Below are 21,234 nucleotides of genomic sequence, written 5' to 3'. Positions count from 1 at the left end.
TCATGGCATCTACCGTCAGGGCAAGGGCTGGTTACACTCCCAGTTCTTCCCTGCAGTTTGGTGCACGTGCACCTCAGCATGCCTACAAGACCTGTGCACAGAAAGACTCTGTTAGCACAGGCACGTACTACCCAATACTGAAGTAAAAATAATTTGTTTGCCAGGCTGCACGTTGTCTGTTCTGCAACAGGAAAGATTTGGGAAGCAGCACAAGGCCGTACTGTGATAACAAGAGTCATTACAGGTACCACAGCGGGAAAAAATGCAAGGTAGTCTGAGCATACCACCAAGCTTTTAATGCTCCTGAATTAAAGAAAAATCCATGACCTCTTTCTCTTGCCCCAGAAGGCGCTGTTCTTTATTACCTACTCCCCATTAGAACCTGAGTCCATGAGAGCTATGCACAGATAGGTAAAGCTAGAAACATGTCTAAAGATGGGAAGAAAGCTTATCATCTAAGAGGCAAAAGCAGAGAACACCCTCCATACCAAAATAATAATTAAAAAACCCACACACAAAAGCCCTACAATTAAGCAGGAAGTCAGCAAGGAATAGGTGACATGGAAAAGAAGGTTTGTCTAACTACGAAAGACGATTTTCTCAAGTCAAACAAATTGCATCTTACAAACTATATTCTTCAGTTTTACACCTGACCCAACAAAACAAAAAACCCAACTTAGGTTATGGCACTGCAAGAATAAAGACAAAATAAGATAGTATATACACAGCATTAAAAATGAAAAATCAAAGTGACCTAAACATATGCTTTAATTCAGTTTTCAGTAAGCATGATAGTGTTAAGAGGTAATATAAGACAGCCAAACCGATAAAAATACCATTTCTACAATAGAGATGAAATAAAAGCTCAGGCAACTTAATACAGCCCCAACCTCCTGCAGGAAATTTATCATTAAAGATAATAAAATCCCAGACCTAAAATTTCACATACTACAAAATCTCTAGTCAGATTCATGAATCTTGGCAAAGCAGTTGATAAGCTGCCACTAGTGAAGACTCAGATAAGACACACTAGCAGAAGACATGCGTGGGGTAGAGGTCTGATGAAAACAGAGACAGAGGAGCATAATACTAGAGTAGGAAGAGATTACTAACAGTTATTAAATATGCAACACCAGTACAAATCTGAGAGTCATAGATCATTCGGAAATACAGGAAAGCAACACTATCTTATGGATAGAAGACTGAAAAATGAAAGTCAATCATTAAAGGATAATTTGGGCTGATCCCTATAAAATTTCTCTTATAAATTTCAGCACATCAGTTGGAAATGACTGCCAGCAATGCTGTAAGCATGAAGTAGCGACATGAGATCAAGATGTTTGCATTAGTTATGGACAAATACTACCTCCAGAGCATTTCATAAGAGAACTTGATGCTGTACTGCACGCAGTTCTGGTCACCTGGCTTCTAAAAGATTTTTGATCAAAATATATGCAGAGAAAGGCTTCCACATTCTCTGAAGACTCCATTGCAGAAGGGGAAACCAGGAGATCTTACGCTAACAAACTGAAATCTGCACAAGGATACACTTACCGTGTTTAAATATCAGGAGCACAAACCAGGAGTAGGAATAAAATGTAATTTTATGCCCCAAATCAGAATACAGTAATCAGGTTCTTGAACAGCCTCCAGAAAACTGTATGAAAAGCCAAAAACCATAGCTGCTTAAATTGATACTGGGCTCCTTCCTGAAAGAAATTGTGTCATATGGTGCCTGCACCAGCAGTATAGCTAACCCAGTAACACAGACTCCTTTTTTCATTGATTAGCCCCGCTGCAAACTCAAAGCACTTCTGTACTCATACAAGTCCACCACTCAAAGTTATGTCACACATCCACTCTTGACCTAAGCATCTGTTGCACAACTATCACAGCAGTATCAGCTGTTGGAGCTCCAAGACAGATGAAATTAGAACCCACAGAATTGCAAAAAATAGAACAAGAAAATAATTTTATTAGGTTTGACAATGAAATTTAAAATACAAAAAAAAACCCTCAATCTAAAATGGCCCTTAATTTAGATTCTCTTCTCTTACTCTAGAAAAGGTTTACCTGGACAAACAACTAAGTGAAATTATTATTATTCTCTTTTTAAGACAACATTAGTCATAGAGCACTTTCACTATCATGTGCGCTCACATTCAGGACAACAAAACGATATTATTGCTGCTTTTACTAACCTCTTTCTCCGACTTGGGCAGGGAGTTGAGAAAAGAAAGAGAGGTAGCATTAAGGTAATACATAGTAAGGCTCTGTCTCATTCATATCTTACTCAGTTTCCAGCTATCAAGATCCCTTCTTCATGGTGTTCCAGTACCCAATACTATGCTCTCTATAATCTAAAGAACTGGTACAACCTGTTGCTTCCATTTCCTCAAATGAGATTTTAAAAAAAAAAAAAACCACAACAAAACAAAACCAACACCTCAAAAATCCAGGAGAATCCACAGGTCACAAGCTACTTGTTTACCAAATCCTATTACAAAAATCAAACTGCTAGCTCAGTTTGTAATCAGCCTGCAACAACAAAGAAGTTCAGTTCAAAATGGAAGTTTAAAAAAATGAATTACATATGAATAAGGAGGATACCCTTACCGTTTCAACTTCCACCTTTCAAAAGCCAGCTAGACTCAGTGAAGTGCCTCGTAGCCAAGAGTTAACTGGTAGATACCATACCACAGGGCAAGACATTTAGCTCTCGCACTGGTACACAGCTGCAAGCACACAGCAGCACATCCCAGCCCTCACACAATGCAGGCATGAATGAAGCAGAAGGAAAGAATCATTGCAGGCAACAAATGGGGTAAGCCAGAAACATGAACATGTGCACATGCCATTTAAATTTCGCCTGGGGTTGCAAGCGGTTTGCTTTCTTCTAAAAGGCCTCTCCGGCAGAGTGTGAGCATTGTAAGACAAAATATAGGTTCACTAAGTAAGTAACTGCACAAGAACTGAAGAAGTTTCTGCTCACAGACTATCACGGTCCGAGAGCTTCATCAGAAATGGCCTATAAGCCTCTATTCTGTTTTGCAGTTCTTTTAGAAAGGACATTGTGCAGAAGAATGTTTTATTTCATCGGATCTGGTTAGTATTTTGCAATTGCTGTCAGAACCGACTGAACATCTGATGTTGTGATGTATGGTTTGTTTTTCCTCTCATACACCAAAAGGGTAAGCAAGCATTAGGGAAGCAAATTATTTTAGCACAGAAAGTACTGACAGTTTAGCCTGTGTGAGCAACATTTCTTCAAATATCTGAAGAAATCCAGACTTGCTCAGTCAGGAACCAGAGGAGGATCTCTCCTCAGCCCAAACACACAACACAGAAGAAATCAAAACCTAGAGGCATTTTGGAAAGATAGGAACTGCTGATATTTGTTTCCATGAATAAGAAGTAAAAAGAGAGCAAAGAAAATAAATAGGAATGATTTAAACTAGAAGCAGACAATTAATTAGGTAGTTCTCTAAGATGATAATCTTTCCACAGCTGGCTTTTCCAAGACCCCCACCACTGTAGCTATCCATTTTGTTCGCAAACAAGATGAACAGTAAATGATTAATGTCAAGTTGATTAATTTATGCTCAGTTTGCAAAATATTTGTGTTATGGGTTAGATGTGCATGCACAGTATCAGTGGAACTAAGAAAGGAAGAATACACCCGTGGACAACATTCTGAGCAGGGAAGTCACACCTAAGAGCATGCAGCGGTGGAGCACCGAGTGCTGCCACCACAGACTTCATCAACATACAAACATTGTTTTCGGAGCTACTCAGATCCACATATTTGCTTCGTTTCCAATTAATGCGAGCAATTACTATAGACTGTGCATCAGCAAAAATATCGCAACATGCTCACTGTGAAAAGGCTCTAGAGGCTGCCTTTTATATTCTTATTTTTTTTTAGTTTTTTGTTTTAAATAAGGCAAGCCTAAAAATTCCAGAAGACAGACCTGAAGAAAACCTTAATCTACAAACAGACCCATATGGGTGGCGTACCTTCCCTCAGAATAGAAAAAGTACTTCACAGGAAAAAGATTTTGGAAAAGCATTTAAATAAAATTTTGTGCACAACCACACACTTGCAAGTTTGGAAACAGAGACAACAACTGACAGCACAAGCTTTGCTACTGTCAGTAGGCTACAGAACTCTGTCACCAACAATCACCACAACGCCAAAAGCACATGTAAGAAACACTGGTGAAGAAAACTGATACTGAGGATCCAAACTGAATATTCCATGTAAAAGTACGCATCACACATGGATGTAAAGAAAACTCACATATTCATGAAACTCATCGCATAATCTTCTGTAGGCATTAAGTGCTAGAGTCAAGACTGTGAACAGCCAAGTTCAAAACATCATGATCAAACCATCCTAGGGACAGATTTTTAACAAGCAAGAGATGACAAAGTGCCAACTGTTGCTGAGTAACAGCATCCAAATCCACGGAATTAAAGATTCAATACATATACTTTCTTTGTACAGTAAGACAAAAGGGATTTACTTTTAGGGGAAGGAAGGCAAAACTCCTCCCACATTGAATGCCTTTTTCATTCAGAAAGAAGAAAATACTGTTGAGAGAACATTTTACCATGTTTTTTTAAAGTCATTAACAGACAATGAGGATCCTTCTTGAACAAGACACACAATATCGTAGTTTTAAAATCCAGCTTTCAGAGAGACTAGTACAGTCTTTACCAATAACATCCGTGGTGATAACATTTCAACAATAATTCTCGAAATAATTTCAACAATAATTCTCTATAATTATTCTTTTTTAACATCATGCATCTATATGGAAGTTTGCACTGTTGCTATAGAAATGGTGCTAACAGGAAGAAAATCTAACAGCACATGAATTGCCTATGTTTGGTATGATGACTTATGCAGAACTACAATAGATATTTTTGGAAGAGCACTGGATTATTCTGCTTGTGCCAATATCCCCTGCATTCACTCACAAAAGCACGTCAAGCTCAGAGTATCCAACTTCTACAAGCAAACAATACAGAAAACATTTACCATCCAAGCATCCGCATCTTTCCCGCACTTCTAACTCTTTGGAAGAACCTCAGTAAATCAGGCAAATGATGAGACAGCTGGTAAAGACCCAAACACCAGTAGTTTAATATTACACACTTTTCTTCACCCAAGACCAGTCAGCAACTGCTGAGCACCAAAGCATCTGCTTAAGAAAACACAACACAGGAGCTGAGCAAATCCAAGCTAATGCACACCAGTCCAGAATTTCAACAAGCCAAATGGATGTTGAAACCTTGTTTTAAAGCTTCAAGAATGACCAGATAAATCCACAGAGGATTTGCCAGCTGGCCCAACCAGATGTCAATGACCAAGCACACGTTCACTTCAACTGAAAAAACTTGAAGTGGATATTTAATGAGGAAAGATAGTTTATTTTTAGGATGGTATCAGACTTCCTTTTTTTTAATGAAAATAGAAACTTACAGTAGATTACAGGGAAATCTTGTCTCTTTAGGTACTGATAGCAAACAGGAATTTATTTGAAGGCCTGAAATTCCGATATACCTACCTCACTTCTTATGTACTAACAACAGTTGAATTGCCAGAAAAACTAAATGCAATTTCACTTAAATGGACAGTATAAATGAGAACCCTGCTGGAGCTATTTCTGAGCCACCTATCTACATTATTGATGAAAGGATCTGCTCTAAAGAAGGAATGACATAATAAATATCTACAGTTTGTAGATTTTGTATAACTGATGTAGAATACAATGTTTTCCAGAAGACATCAAAAAGGCACAGAGATGTAGCTCAAGCATGAATTTGAAGAGCAGAGCAGGCAAAGCATGAGAACCAACTATGCAAAAACATTTGTATATCCTAATAGTAGTGAAGGTAAGCCTCAAATCCTTCTTAACAAAACAGGAAAAAAGAAAAACCGCAGGAGAAATATTAATGATAAAGTCTTCAGAGCTCACATGACAACTTTAAGCATTGGGAATCTTACCATTTTTATGTGCTTCTAAGAGTAGGGCAAACGTTGACACAATAACAGCATTTACTGGTTCTTTCAGTATTTAGGAGTCAAGTCCAGCTAACTTACCCCCCACACAAAGATTCCAGTGTGCTTCTGATACAGTCTGTCAAGCAGGATTTTTAAGATTAACTCAGCACTGTAAGTTCACAAGTGATATCCCATCCAAATTCCACTTGGATATTTGAGATTTTCAGTGCATAACTTGATAATTATTATTCAAACGTATCCTTCAGCTTATGAAATGCAGCTGTGCTCATTTCCAACAAATCAATGGATGCATGCATTAAAAACTGATTTAAGTACAGAGATACAGAAGCTGAAAACTTGGGTCCAATAGCAAGGACAGAGTATGTACACAATACAGATTTGATAGAGAATGGTGTTTTGAATGTAAGTCTACTGTTTTACAGCAGATAATGCTATTTCTTAAGGAAATCATGATATTTAATGGTTCATCTAACTAAAAACAAAGATACATTCATCTTTTTGTTAATCTTTTAACTGATAAAAAGTAATCCTAGAATGCTATAAATGCAAGAAATTCCACACCATGAGACAGCAGGGTATCACAACTGGGAATACAAAAAACATTATGTGACCATTCAGTGATGTTAACTCTACCTTGAAAAAGCTCAGAAGCTGTCACCTTCCAAAAAAATCCACTATGAACCACTATTTCAGTTTGTACTAACAGCTGAAATCTCCAGTCTTAGCACACTGATTAGAAAATGATTTGCTTTCCTAGGATCACCAAAACCATCACAGGAGTAGTGCAAATCTCGCAGAAATCACAATTAGAAGAAAAGCAAAGATCCTCAAATCCTAAAACACCTACGTGGTGAGCTTTTCTGTTTTCTGGCAACTTCTGGCAGGAAACCTTGTAGGAGTTCTGACCTAAATTTTGCACAAAAGTAATTTTTTTTTTTTACCCCCTTCTACAGAGACAGATCTTCTGGCCCAGACTAATCAATAGCCCTGGTTTACTCTTGAGCAAGACAGATCAACCATTCTGGATAAACCAAGGGAAGCTAATTCTCTAGTTCTTCACATCATCTGAATGAAAATACAATGCTTCTTTGAGACCCTGTCATGCCCTGTATTGCTGCCTATAGAGTTTTAGTTAAAAAAATAAGTATTTCAGCACTGCAACAAATACACAGCTTGGCCAAAACAAGCATTCTAGTGTCACACAAGATTCACTTTGAATAAGACAAAAAACCATCAAAAAGGCCATGACTAATACAGAGAACTGAAATGATCAGAGGAATAGTTTTTAAACATTTGGGACCAGCAGCCTAAGTTACAATTTGGACAAGGATTTGTCAACCTAAGCAATACAAGTGGATGCTGCACACCAAACAGGGAGTAGCCTTGCTTGAAACAATAAAAAAGCCGCAGTGAAGATAAAGCTGTGCCGGGAAACAGACTGAACTGGGAGAGCTGGACCCAGCTGCCAGCAGGACATCTCATTGCCCCGTAAGTGCAGATCACAGCCCGCGAGCTGCCGCTGGAGAATCCTGCTGTGCAGAACTGTCTGCTTTTAAATTCTGCACCATTTAAGCATTTTTACAATTTCTGTGAGTTTATGACAAGTTACTTTATCACTGCGATATTGCAGCAAGGACTGAATTTGATTCCCAGCTCAGAAACAGTGTAAATTTGCAACTCTGAAAGGTATTCTTTGACGACATACAAGATATTAAAATACTTTACATTGCAGTATTTTCAAATGATTCTACTAATAAACCATCTTTGCCATGCCCTAAGCAACAGTGTGGTCTAGATGACCCCCAAATTTCCCCCTATTCTGATTCAGAGAAAACACAAAAGGCACTAACAATTTAAGTGTGTTAGGTTGCAAGAGAAAGAAGATATATCCAAATATATTGATCAAGCAGAATGAAACCACTCAGTGTACTTCATTTCTGGCTCTCTTGATGAAGTTAATTTTCTGTAAGTTTTTTAGATTCAAACAGAGCGGATAAACATTATAAAAAAAAAACACACAACCCACACCTTGAGATCTATTTAAACATGTCTGAATCTCCCTTTATTTCCTTCTAGGAAGATGTGGTAAAATTTGGCTTCAAGCCTCCCAAGAAAACCATTCTACTTCATAATAAATACAGTGAAGATACTGCAGAATAATCACAGAAAGCTATTTTAAAATGCATCACTTCAAGCAATCAACTTGTTGCAGGGCTATGTTCTCCTAGCACAGAAAAGAGGGAACGTGCAAGCCCTATGCACATCCATTTCTCCCAGCCCTGCTAAGTCTTTGAGAAAGGGTGTCATCGTGTTTTGATACTTGGTGATACTGGAACACTTCATGATGTCACCACCAAAAGAGATTCAACTGATAGTGCCCATAACAATTTGGAAAATCTGACTTGCAAAGAGTTTGGTGAAATAAATGAATAAGTGCATAAATTTTTCTACAGTAAAAAAAAAAAAATATATATATATATATTTAAACTAAATATATTCAGATCTTTCAGTGTTATTCCAAAGCCAAGATTATCCATATTAGTGAATAACTAAAAACAAACAAACAAAACAAACAAACACCAAGCTCTCCCTCCCCCCACCAAACACTACAAAAAAAACAAACCCACAACCAACACAAACACCCCCACACACAAAATGAGTAATTCACTTCCCCATTCTACACTACCAGGAAATGAGTTACCTCTGACCTGCTAAAAGAATGGCTGAAAAAGCTAATACCTTGGCTGCACTTCAAGAAGACTTTAGTCTTTCAGTTAGTTTCATATTCAGCTCACCAAGCTGGAAAAGTCCATTTTGGTCATGAATGTTATTTATACGTAAGGGAGAGTCAGTCGCATCATAAACAGAGTATTGGTACCTTACTGTTGAAATATCACTGAAGGCACTAGTCACAACATGGTTAGGGTGTTTTGGGCAGGTGGGATACTTTTGAAAAGCTTTATCACATAAAAGCTAAGCTATTTTAATAAGCTACAAAATTTATCTTCCACTACCTCCGAGAGAGAAAAACAACCTCAACAAAACCAGAAAAGGTATCTACCAAATAAATGCAACCGTCAATAGAGATTTGCAGGACCTTTCTGATCTAAGAATCTAGTTTTTCCACAAATAGAGTAGGGTTTTCCAGCTGAGTTGTGTGTGGCTAATGAACACCATAAATCTGACAGAGCTACTGAATAGCAGGCAGTGAAGCTGCTCTACCACAGAGACTGCCAAATAAGCCAGCTCCCTCGCTGAGGAATGAAGCAACCTCAACACTAATTCACTCTGGGACCCAATTGGATGCTCAGCCCCATCCTCGAAAAGAGAACACAATTTGCAAATGACATCTCCAACCTAGCAAGATCCCTTTTTCTCTTCCATGATGCATTTTCTTATTTTGAGGATTATTATGTTAAAAAAGCCAACTTCCTCTGCATTAGAGAAGATGCCAATTATGAATTCCAAAAGACTGCAATTTTCTTCCTGTAAGCAAAGCACTTCTACCAACATTAGGAGAATCATAAATACAGAAAAAGCCACAAAGATATACAGATCAGCTAGTCTAATGATAAGATCACAGAAACACACCCTATTACCCCAGGGGAAAAAAAAAAAGATATCCTGTTCCATTAATGACCTGGAATGTAATAGGGAAAGATGACACCAGGCAAAGCAACCAGCAACAAAAACTTCAGATGCTGAAGCCCATCACTTCTCCTCATCTTCCCTCCCTCACTCAGACAAGTAAAACCAGGAAGATATCCGTGACATTCAGTACCAGTCTACACAGAAATCTGACACCTAAAAGCAACACAGAAACTCCAGCACATCCATCCCAAAACAGCAAGGGAAGTCCATCTTTTTTCCTATTTTCTGGAGAGATCTCACTTCTGTCCACGTCCTTCAGCTCCATTAGTGTCGGATTCCGTTGTTCACTTAAGAATATCACTTCACAGAAAAAAGTGAAAAGAAAAAAGTATGTAAAACTACAGCTTTTTTTCTAAATCATAACAATAAGAGCTAGCTTAAAATACACACAGCAGAAAGAATTACTTTAAACCCTCAACTTTCCTGAAATACACCTTTGTTTACAAATAAATGAGGATTTAACAAAAGTTTTGTGGGTGCAATAGCTTAGCAAGATATCTTTCATGTCAGCCACTTGCATTATTTATCAAGCAAGCTTCCCTTTTTAGCAGTATCACTTAACACAGGCTAACTAGATTTCTATGTCTATCTGACTTAGCATAACACAAATATGCCATACCTGTGAATTATCATACTGCTATATGGATCTGCATAACAGATTTCACATTTTCCTAAGCTATCCTTTTTTATAAAAGGCTTTTTGGTTTCAGCAATACCCTTTCAGTTTTCAATTGTCTTATTTATAAGTTACAAAGCTAAATCAAGCATTATTCCTCAACAAAACTGTCAGCCTCAAATCATTTGCCCATATACCTTTGTTTCTGTAAGCAGTTCTGATTGCTGGTCTCTGACAGAATTTTTAGATATCTCTCTTTAAAATATCAAAGTCTCCACATGCTAACTTATACACAGATTTGTATGAATACTTCTTTTAAGCGAAGTTAATTTACCTTATCTGAAACATGAACTAGGTCCTAATGAAGAAAGCTTTTCACCACTAAGACAGCTTCAGAAAAGAGCCAAGATCAACTTTGCAGAAGTATTAAACACAAGTCACAGCATGAAATACAGCTTGAGTTCAGTCATCACACAGACCCCATCCACATTAAAAAACCCACAAGTCAGCAAGTTAATTAAGTACAGGGCAAGCCATTACATGCAGACATTGAGGAAGACGCTATCTGCAAGCAGGTCCTAAATGACGCTCTCGGCTTATGAATAGCTGCTGTTCTTCAAAGGTAAAGAAATACTGCACTTCAAAAGCAGCTTTTCCACTTCTTTATCACTTTAATATGCCTCAACTTTATGAAACATTGTACATCTGGCACCCACCTTAAATGAAAAAAGTATCAAGCCTGTCCTTCTGTTTGATCTCCTGACTGCAATTTGGTTAACACCATTTTCCTCTCCAAATTCCTTTAGAAGTATTCTGGGTGAACACTTTGAGCACTTGAATAGATATCGCCCGTATAGCTAAGCAACTTCCACCAATAAAACAACTTGCTGCCAGCATAGCTACATCTACACAAGGGCATTAAAAAATAACCAAAGAATTGCAGTTTCATACTGTGATTAGACTTGGTACCACAACATTTGGTACATTTACAGTGAAGACCTTGTCCAGCATAACACAATACTAGACTGGATCTGAGAGAAAGTCATTGTCCACTAGTAAGGAGAAAAGCACTTTTAGTGAGGAATATCACCAAAACCACCAAAATCTATTATCAAAGAGTTACCTGCCAAAATCTGTTCAAAATAAATCCAAAATATGCTTGGACAGGGAAGGAAAGAAAACAAACCAACAATGCACAAAGGAGGATTAGAAGAAATGCTATCATAATAATGAAGCAGCACAGGGCAGCTAGGAAAGCACTTTTCAAACAGGAAGCAGCAAAAATATTTCTATTACAGAGGGACATTTCTTATTATCATTTAAATAAAATGGAAAATGTTTTCATTAGAAACTGCATACCTGACATCATCCATGCACAGCATATTAAAAAGTAATAATAATAAAGCCTTATACCCAGGTAATGTTAATCCTATCCTAAGGCAGGCCTGCAAGACTCAGGTTTTTATCTGCTTTAACAAACAGTTAAAGGTTCAGGCTGCTCAAAGGTTCAGGCTGCTCAAAGCCCACCATATTCATGGTTCTCAGAAGCACACGCTGAGTGTGCAGCTAAGAAGAAATCTTGCTAAGCCTTCAGTAATTTTGCACTCTGAGCTCCAGAAGACATTTGAAGATGACCTCAACTGCATGGAGGGACTGAACTCAATAGATTCTACTCTTCTCATACATTACTCCTCTCCAAAATGCCTGTTGGTATATTTCCATAAAAGTTTGATCAATAAGAATATCATAATTATTGTGAATATCACACTTATTGTACATACCAGACAAGCCTAACAACTAACGTCCAAACAAACTGGTCAGTCTAAAAATAAGTCACTATTATTCTAAAAATAAATGAGATAGCTGCCACTACTCAGGTATACTCACCAATAAAGCACATGGGAAGACTGGCTGGCAACCAAAGACAAGGCTGTTGGCAGAGTGTTCTGGACATGCTAGCAATGGCAGCACAGTTCGCATGCCCTTTAACCACACAGGGAAAGTTAATTATGTGACAGAGTAGAAGAGGAAATACAATGATTATGAGTCATCCACTTCACCATATGCTTTATCAACATACCTCATGATATTAGAGTTACTAATTAGTGACAGTACAAAACAGCAATGCATTAATGGGAGAGAGTAGTCCAAATCTTTGGGACGCATTTTCTTGTATTGATTTAGCACTTCAAAAAATTTATGTGCATTTTGAAATCTAAAATGTACACCTAAGAAACTATTCAATGCTACCAGCATTCTAACACTTCACACAAACAAGTTGATTGCGGATTTGTTTGGAATCCCCAAAATACAGCTTTCTGGATTCGTTTTTGCTTTATCAGCCAAATGGCTCTATTACTAAATTTCCAGTAACACCATCATCATGCCAAACTCGCTCCACTGGTCTATTGGAGAAGTTGCAACAATTGTTAAGTTTAGCTCTGTGCAAAAGCAATTTTCAAAAATGTCACAAGTACCCTGTCATGCCTCAAATATTTCTGCATGAAATCTGAAACTAGGAAGTTTTGCCCAAGTTCCCAGAATTGCAAACCCAACTATGGATTCAGGATAGAGTTGAGATTACACTCTAACGCCAGAAATCAGCACTCCAGAAGCTCAGCTATGACCAAAGCAACAACTGATCCACTTAAGTGATTTCAGATGGTTTACGGGAACTCTGATTTTGTACTCGCCAGTCACCTCCACCACTAATTGCTTTTTTTTCATTCTCTTCTCTGCCATGACATCAGTGCAAGATTTTGTATGGCCAAAGAGTAAACAGTTTGGGGGAACTATCAAACCAAAAAATAAGGCAATAAAAAAAAAAAGGCAGCTTAATTTCCTAGCTGCATCTAAGCTGATGCTTTTCATTGCACTGGTATTTCTTGCCAAAACAGTGTGAGAAGTGAGCAGTCAATAAATAAGCTGCCCCACCACATGTGGGGTCACAACATAATTCAATTACAAACCAATTTAAATTAGTTACAAGTGTGGAGGACCCTAACATTATCAAGCAAGTAACAGATCTTAACAGCAATTAGAAGATCAAACAATTTGGCAATAAAACAAGCAGATGAGAAACACAAGCTTTTAAAGAGCTTTTAAATTCGAGTTTTACTCAGAACTAACAAGTCACAAGTGCTCACGGGCCTCTTCAGATACAAATTCAGACATGAAGTTTACAAAGAAAAACCTAGTAAACTGAGACTTTCAGCTTTTCATTGGAGGCTTCTGCCTGCCTATATATTTATCTGAAAAGGCTGTATTAGAGCAAAAAGTGTGCTTTGTACTAGTCCTGATTTATTGGTCCAACTCGAGTCACTCTGTGACATTATACCATTTATTCTAAATCTAAATGAAAATACAATACTATAGTTTGGACAAATATCCCAAATCCTGAGCACCTTGCTAATGTAATAAAAGCAATCCAATTTACAAACTGCATTAAGATCAGTTTTTCAGGATCTTTGCCATTTTTATCTAGGCATTATTAGCTAAAAAAATATACCTTCTTCCCCAGAATGATGAATCTGGGCAAATTCCACAGTCCCAAAGTTGTCCCTTAATGAATAATGAGAGGCACAAATCAAACAGCTTTTAATGCCACACTACTACAACAGAGTGTTGAGAGCCGGTCCCAGGTCACTTCGGACTGCTGCCAATGTCACAGCTCGACTGAAGAGAAAAACAGGTAACACATACATATCCCAAAGCATCAGTGCCACTGACTCCTACTGAGATGGCTCCAAAGCCAGCAAAACCTTCCGCACCGCATTTTCCCTCCAAATCACTTTTAAATGGAGTCACAGCATGAAAGCCAGCACATTTCAACCCCCATTTTCATTTCTTCTCTGTCACTCTGAGCACTTCAGCCCTCAGACATACAGTACAAGCAACAGAAGAGATTCACAAGCTCCAAAAAAAAAAAAAAAAAAAAAAAACCAACACCACCAAAAACCCCAATAAATCGGGATGACCATTTTTAGGCAGAGGACCCCACAGAAAGCTTAACAGTCTCCTTCTCTTCCATTTCTGCTTATTATCACCAGGCACACTATTCTTTCCTCCTTAACTGACCCAGGCCCGCCCCAAGTTATACTTCATAACTTGCACTAGGAACTGCTATAATGGTCTAAAACCATTGGGAGGAGGGTCAGATATGACTTCCAGCTAAATTCTAGTCAGCCCTGGTCAGGTCTCAATCTTCTAGTCAAAGATTTTTAAAACTTATTTTACAGCTTCAATATGATTGCTAAGAACAACAGCTAATAAACTCAAGTCACCAGAGGGCACTAACACTTCTATCTAATGGCAAATGCACTCCTTCAATTAGGAAGGCTGATAATTACATCCACATCATCATGTATATTTTATCTGGATTGAACTTCAGCCAGCTTGCTCTAATCCATGTTCAAATCTCAACTACATGCTGCTGAGGCACTGAGCTACATTAACTGTTGTGGTCACACTTGCAATACATGGGAGAGACGTACAGTCTCCCCAGATAGACCAGAGGACATAGGGCAGGCACACACCTCTCCCAATTCACTTGCAATCTAAACTTATATTGCCTGTGAAATGTATTCACATGTATACATATAAATGAAATTCTGAAACAGGCACAGAGAATAGATCACAAGTCCAACACCTCAAAGAAACAGAATAACTATTCTTAAGAGTTTGTACCAAGATGAATCCTACCAGACTGGACTGCAAGTAATATCTGCCAAGAGAAAAAAACAAGAGGGGCTTCAATTTAACTACCAAGCAGCAACAGATGTATTACTCTCAAACCTGGCATCAAATCAACTGCTCTGTTACATGCTTAATCTTTAACAAAGAAGGCTGCTCTTTGCCACTGAGAAATAAGCAGGTTTTTAAACCACAAATATGATGCATACAAGGAGCTGACATGAGCATCTCTTGACATTCTGACCAGGCAGCTCTTGAGCCTCACAGCATCAGGCAGAGAGGTGCACGGCAGCACACCCAGAGATATTCTGGAGCAGGAAACCTTCACTTGCTGAGGCACCCAGGAGTCACAAACAGCCAAAACGCAGCCTGACCAGTGCAGCCTTACAGAAATAAGGGCAAAGCTGCTGGGACCCACAAAGTACACAGATGAGCTTTTTTTTTTCCAAGCATTATTGCCCTGCAGTTCTACCTAAGCTGTATTTCCTGTAGTCAGGACTGTAAGACAACACAAGGGAAGGAAAAGGGAATCCTATCCTTACTTACAGAAAAGCACATAGTAAGCATGGAGGCCATCACTTCTCTGCACTGAAGTTACAGCCACAGAAAAAGTTACACTGGCAATAAAGCTGGGATAGCAAGGATTCTGAGAACATTCTAAAGGCATCTCCATGGGTTCAAGGAAGACACCATCTGTGCCATACAACAATCTATAACCCATCTGGAAGCCTGTAAGGAGTTTAGAAAAGACCTGCTGTCAGTGTACTAGAGAGTGACACACCTCCAAACAGTGACAACAAGAAAAAAAAAAAAAATCAACCTTTTATGTATGTCAGCAACATCACATTTTGAAATATTTAGTCCTGGCCCACTAGGTTTCCCCGTATTTTATTTTGCTGTAAGACTCCATGAACAGGTCAGTTTTTCCAGCCAAACTCTCCTACAAACTGAAGCACAGATAGGAAACAGTCTCTGTTCTCCTCAGTCAGCAAGCAGGTTTCAATGACCATCATTCACACCAAGCTCACTTTAGACAGTCACAGCTAGAAGCTCCAATGTTCAGAACACACCATGCTGCTGAATACATCCTCCCCTTCTGTGACGTTGGGCCACACTCTCCCTTTTGCCCCTTTACACAGCTTCTCCTGACTGCACAAAGCTGCGGCCAGCAGCTCAGCCCAGTGACTGGAGTGCCACAGCAGCAGCAAGAGCTGACACCCCACAACTGCTGGCTCCAGCTCCCACTGCAGATGTTCCCCTGACTGGGCGGTACCAATCTGCACACAACAAGGATTCCAAAGCCATTTTAGCTGGAGTCCTACCAGGCCATTAAGGATCTTTGTAAAATAAAAAGAGTTGCAGTCACACACTCGCATGTTCTACAGAGCATCTACTTAAGACACCCAACTGTAACAGTAAGACTCTTTGGCTTCAACATGTGATCAGTTGATAAATAGACAAAACATGAAGCCCACAAAGCTTCTGTTCATGCAGTAAACACTATGCATGCATGAATATTAAAAGATTAACTCTACTGCAGCACTTCCAGATATTTAAAGATATTATTAACTTAAAAGTTCTCGTTATTTTAAAAATGCATTCTTAAAGATCTTTTTTAACAAGGGCTGTAAAACAACACTCAAATCAGAAATGTACCATGCCTTTGATGTCTTCTACTTTGACAAAATGCAACCAATTACACTCCCCACCCTTAAAGGAAGTTTTCAGGTCAGCTTTATTTATTGAATGAAAGGAGGAGCCCAAATGACTCAACTCCAAGCAAATACAAAGTTTAATCCCTAATCTCAATGAAAAAAAAAGGGGGGGGGAAGAAACTGCTTAAGGTGGAGGTGTGTCCTTATCAATTCAAATCTTTTAATATTCAAAGACATGGCAAGCAGAACATTAGCACACTAAGACATTATTAGCTTTCTGAAGTCTTAAATACATTTATTACAAACATAGCCTATTTTAAAATCAAAATTTACACAAGTCATGGAAGTTAAAGAGTTAGCCCTGTATCTTCATATTTGTTCACTGGTGCTGAACAGCATCAAGATCAATAAAATACCTAAACACTGGGATTTTCAAGCCACACAGTCACCAGCAAGACAGAGGTGTGGAAGGGAAAAGATCTCTCCAAAAACTCTGCACAATGCAAGTTTCAGAGGAAAAAGTACCCGATAGTAAACACAATAACCTCACAAAGAGGTTTGGTTGTGTTTGGGTTTTCTGTTTGGATTTTTGTTTGCTTGGTTTTGGGGGTTTTTGTTTGTTTGGGTTTTTGTTTTGGGGGGTTTTTTCATCCCTTACACTCAGAAATCAAACATTGCTCATCAAAATAAATTACAAGGCAGAATATTTCACAAGGGGGCTAACAGACTCCCAGTGACTGCCATACGTCTACCACATGTATTTGCAAGTGAGTGCTCGTCGCGCGTCTACCACATGTATTTGCAAGTGAGTGCTCGTCGCCCATCTCCGCCATGGCCACGCTACTATTTCAGTGCAGAACACATCTCCAGCCTTGTCGGGAGGAATGTTTAATTTCAGACTAGCAGGAGCGCCTCTTTACACACAGTCCAAACTCTAAATACAGATGTCACCAGAGGGCACTCTTTCAATTCAAGTGACCTATCTTTAGCAAACTTCTGAGCAAGACTGCAGACAACCCGCATGCAGGGATGCGCAGAGGCTGTATGAAGGAGCGGTGGTTTTGCTTCTGCAAAAGATTTGTCTTGGGGAAAAAACAAAACAAAACAAAAATCATTTATCTCAGACACATGAAATATTTTTCAGAGTAACCAGAGGCACTGCTAGTAAAGATCACAGGCAACTCTCAACCTCTGTACTATGCTATACTCTGGTACTTAACGGTGCAAATTCACTAAAGTTTAGGCACCTGTGTGGATCATACTAATTTACAGAATCAGGGCTCAAACCAGTACAGCTGATGTAGATGTGTCCATGGAAGTCATCTGCCTACATTATCATAGACACTAAACCTTACAATAATACATGAAGAAACACATATATGTTGCTAAATGAAAGCTTTAGAAAAACAATATATTTCTCTACTCCTCACTGTTCGGCATGTGACATTCTTTTAAGGGGATCAACAATTAAACCGTTTGCATTAAGATAATACATAAGTATCAGCAGTATCAGTACTCTTTAACCTTTGTATTATTTCTAATGGTCTGCTGAGACCTAATAAAGATTAAAAACTAAAAAAGGTGAGTTGAAGTTCAACAACAAAAACGTGCAGAACCACTAAAAAACACAAGAGGCCTATATATATAAAAGGTCGCAAACCACCAAACGATTGCTTGATGTGAATAGAAAGTTAAGCCCATTTTGGTTAGAAACAAACCACCACCACAATACTACTAAAATCAAGTCAGCTACAGAGACAGGAAATGATAAGAAAAAAAAAAGAATTATAATTGTGCATCCTACCACATTTTCCAGTCTTGAGAGAAACTCAAAAAGCATAGGCCTACGAAACATTTGATTGCCTGCTTATCCACCTATCCTATTTGAAAAGAAATAGCCTCCATCTCTTCTAGCTCTCTGTGATAGTAAAGCCCCTTAGTTTAGCACAGGAACAGACTGGGGGGGAGGAATCAGACCTGTGCAAAGGCACCTTTTGTCTGCATAGGGATCTCTTGAATAGATAAACATACCCACAGAATTTCACCAGGAAGTAGCTACTATTAAATACACAGGAACAAGTTAATTCAAACTATTAACTATCATCACCACTCATCTCGGTTTAAAGTATATCTGTATAATTGCTTTTCCAGCATCTGCTGCCAGGAAAGAAGTATGCCAAACGCTCTGGATGTCAAATAAACAGCATTAATTTGTCCACTCTCTAAAGCAGATCCCTGTCTGCTACAAGGCAGTGTGCTCTCGGTGCTCCGAATTCACCCCGTTTTATAGAAAAGAAGCGCTATGCCGGCTTGACACCCTGAATTCCTCTCCCAGCCCCGCCTGTGTGCGGACCCAGCCCGGGGTGCTGCTCCCCATATCAGGATGCCCCGGCGGGGGCTGCCCGGATAGCGGTATCTCCCCGCCGCAGCCGCCGCCTGTGCCCCGGCCCCACCGCCCCCGCACACACAAACAACCCCCTCAGCATTTACTCCCCGGGGCCTCTCCAGCGAGCAAAGGGGGGCAGCTCCCCCCAGCCAGGCCGCAACTTGTTCTCCGTCCCCTGGCGCAGGTAGCGAGGGGGGAAATGACCGACGCTCCACAGCCGCCCATCCCTCCATCTTGCAGCGCGGCCGCGGGGGGCCCGCCGCCCTGCACACACATACACACCCCGCGCACACTGAGGGGGAGAGGGCGCTGCCGAGCCGCCGGGCCCCGGCCCCGCCGCCGACCCGCTACCGGCCGCCGCCGCCCGCGACACCGGCTGAGGAGGCGGCCGACAGGTGGGCGGCGGAGCGTGAGGAGCCGGGTGACGGGAGGGGGCCGGGACCCTCCCCGGATCTGGGAGGGGACGGCGCGCCTCCAATCCCCGGCCGGCAGCCCTGCAGGGCCCGGCGTGCGGCCGGGGTTAAGCCTCCTTTCTCTCCTCCTCCTCAGAGCCGGACAATAAGCCCCGCCGCGGCTCCCCGCGAAGGCGGGTGGCCGGCCGCACGCCTCCCTCCTCTATCCTCCTCCTCCCCGCAGCAGCCCAGCTCACCTGCGAGCGCGGGGGACGGACGAGCGAGGGCGGGGAAGCCGCGGGGGCTCCGCTCCGCGCCTGCGGGCCGCACGGTGCGGGGAGCCGGCAGCGCCGCCACGCGCGCACGCTCACGCGCGCACATACACACACATACACGCGCGCGGGGCGGGGGGGGGAACCCGGCGCCTCGTGCGCATGCGCGCCGTGCACACCCCCCCCCCCCGCCCGCCTCGGGCGCGGACTGCGCATGCGCCAGGCCAACGGCCGCCGTGCGCCGGTTGCCGTAGCGACGAGGGGTGTGAGGCGCGTCCCTCCCGCCTTCCCGCCTCCCCCTCAGCGGGCGCAGCCCCCTCACGGCGCCTCTCGGGCGGCCCCGGTTATGCCGCCTCACCGCCTCGCCGTGGCTGTGCGGCCGAGAACGGCGGGGGAAAGACCGACAGCTCTCCGGGAGGCGCCGCTCTGCTGCTGAGGAGAGACAGCTGGGGCGAGAGGAAGGTAATGGCTCAAAAAAACACCGCAAAAACAAAAGAACCCACCACCACAAACAAACAAAACCCCAAAGCATTACTTTGCTAAGAAATACGTTCATTTAGGACGAAGGCAAGTAAGGGACTGGCTCAAAAAAAACCCACAAAACCAAAAACCCACCACCACCACCAAACAAACAAACAAACACACATTACTTTGCTAATAAATACATTCATTTAGGAGGAAGGCAAGTAAAAAACCTACCACAACCAAGCAACCAACACACTACCACAAACAAACAAAAACCCCACCACCACAAACAAGCAAACAAAACTAAACAAAACATTACTTTGCTAATAAGTACATGAATTTAGGAGGAAGGCAAGCGCAAGGACTTTCTGGATTTTTCTCTGTTCCCACAATGGTTGGGGAACGATGACAAGACGAAGGCAAGGCCTCCAAGGTGTCTGCATCATTGCGGGAGCGAAAGCTCTCAGAAAACCACCAGTTTTTGCAAGAATTGGCCATAAAGTCGCAAGAGTTGTCAGTGCCGCTGTCGTAGAGACAGCACTTGGCCAGGGAGCCTGCAGCCCCGGCCACTTACTACAATAATTAATAGCCAGCATTCATACATATCCAGAATGCCTCGCAAACAATATGTAACCTCATTAACTTGTGAGCTGACTCGTTTTCATCCTGTTATGGAATTAAGATCATTACCGCTTCCTTCACATCCTCGGGAGGCAGAGTCAGTAATTTGTTCATATACGGGATAACCCATTGCTGCCATCAATAATACAGCCACCTGCTATATGCTTTCAATGTAATTTATAGCCGCTTGCTGTGCATAGTGCCTGATTTTTAGTAGAGTTGCAGACTGGTGAGAATATAGGTTACTGGGATCCAAAGCATATTTGAGAGACCCAGATTAGAGTGCAGCAGGATGGAAAGATGGTACCAACGTTTAAAACCACGATGAGAAAATAAGGCAGGAAGGATCTGAGAAACAACACAAGTTTGACTGTAAAGCAGAAAGGCATTACTTTTACGTACAATGCCATTTTCCCAGTTTTAATAAAGCTTTGTGCCTTTTTTTACCACAGT

The 21,234-nt window shown here is 40.9% G+C and overlaps 1 protein-coding gene across 5 annotated transcripts in view; it reads right to left on the bottom strand.

Annotated features, from left to right (window-relative positions):
* RALGPS2 (Ral GEF with PH domain and SH3 binding motif 2) overlaps positions 1–19,812 on the bottom strand; it is a 120,256-nt gene extending 100,444 nt beyond the window's left edge. For 4 of the 5 annotated variants that reach the window (XM_082052621.1, XM_082052624.1, XM_082052623.1 and 1 more), the window contains exon 1: positions 19,681–19,812. The gene's annotated coding sequence lies outside the window, so the exon portion shown is untranslated. Of the gene's footprint in view, positions 1–19,313; positions 19,435–19,680 lie in introns of those variants that run through there. The other variant, XM_082052622.1, reaches the window with a different exon arrangement.
* Between the last annotated feature and the right edge of the window lie 1,422 nt (positions 19,813–21,234).

Source organism: Streptopelia decaocto (assembly GCF_964273445.1).
Source record: "Streptopelia decaocto genome assembly, chromosome: 5".
Taxonomy (NCBI): Eukaryota; Metazoa; Chordata; class Aves; order Columbiformes; family Columbidae; genus Streptopelia; species Streptopelia decaocto.
This window is presented reverse-complemented; position numbering and strand designations above follow the sequence as displayed.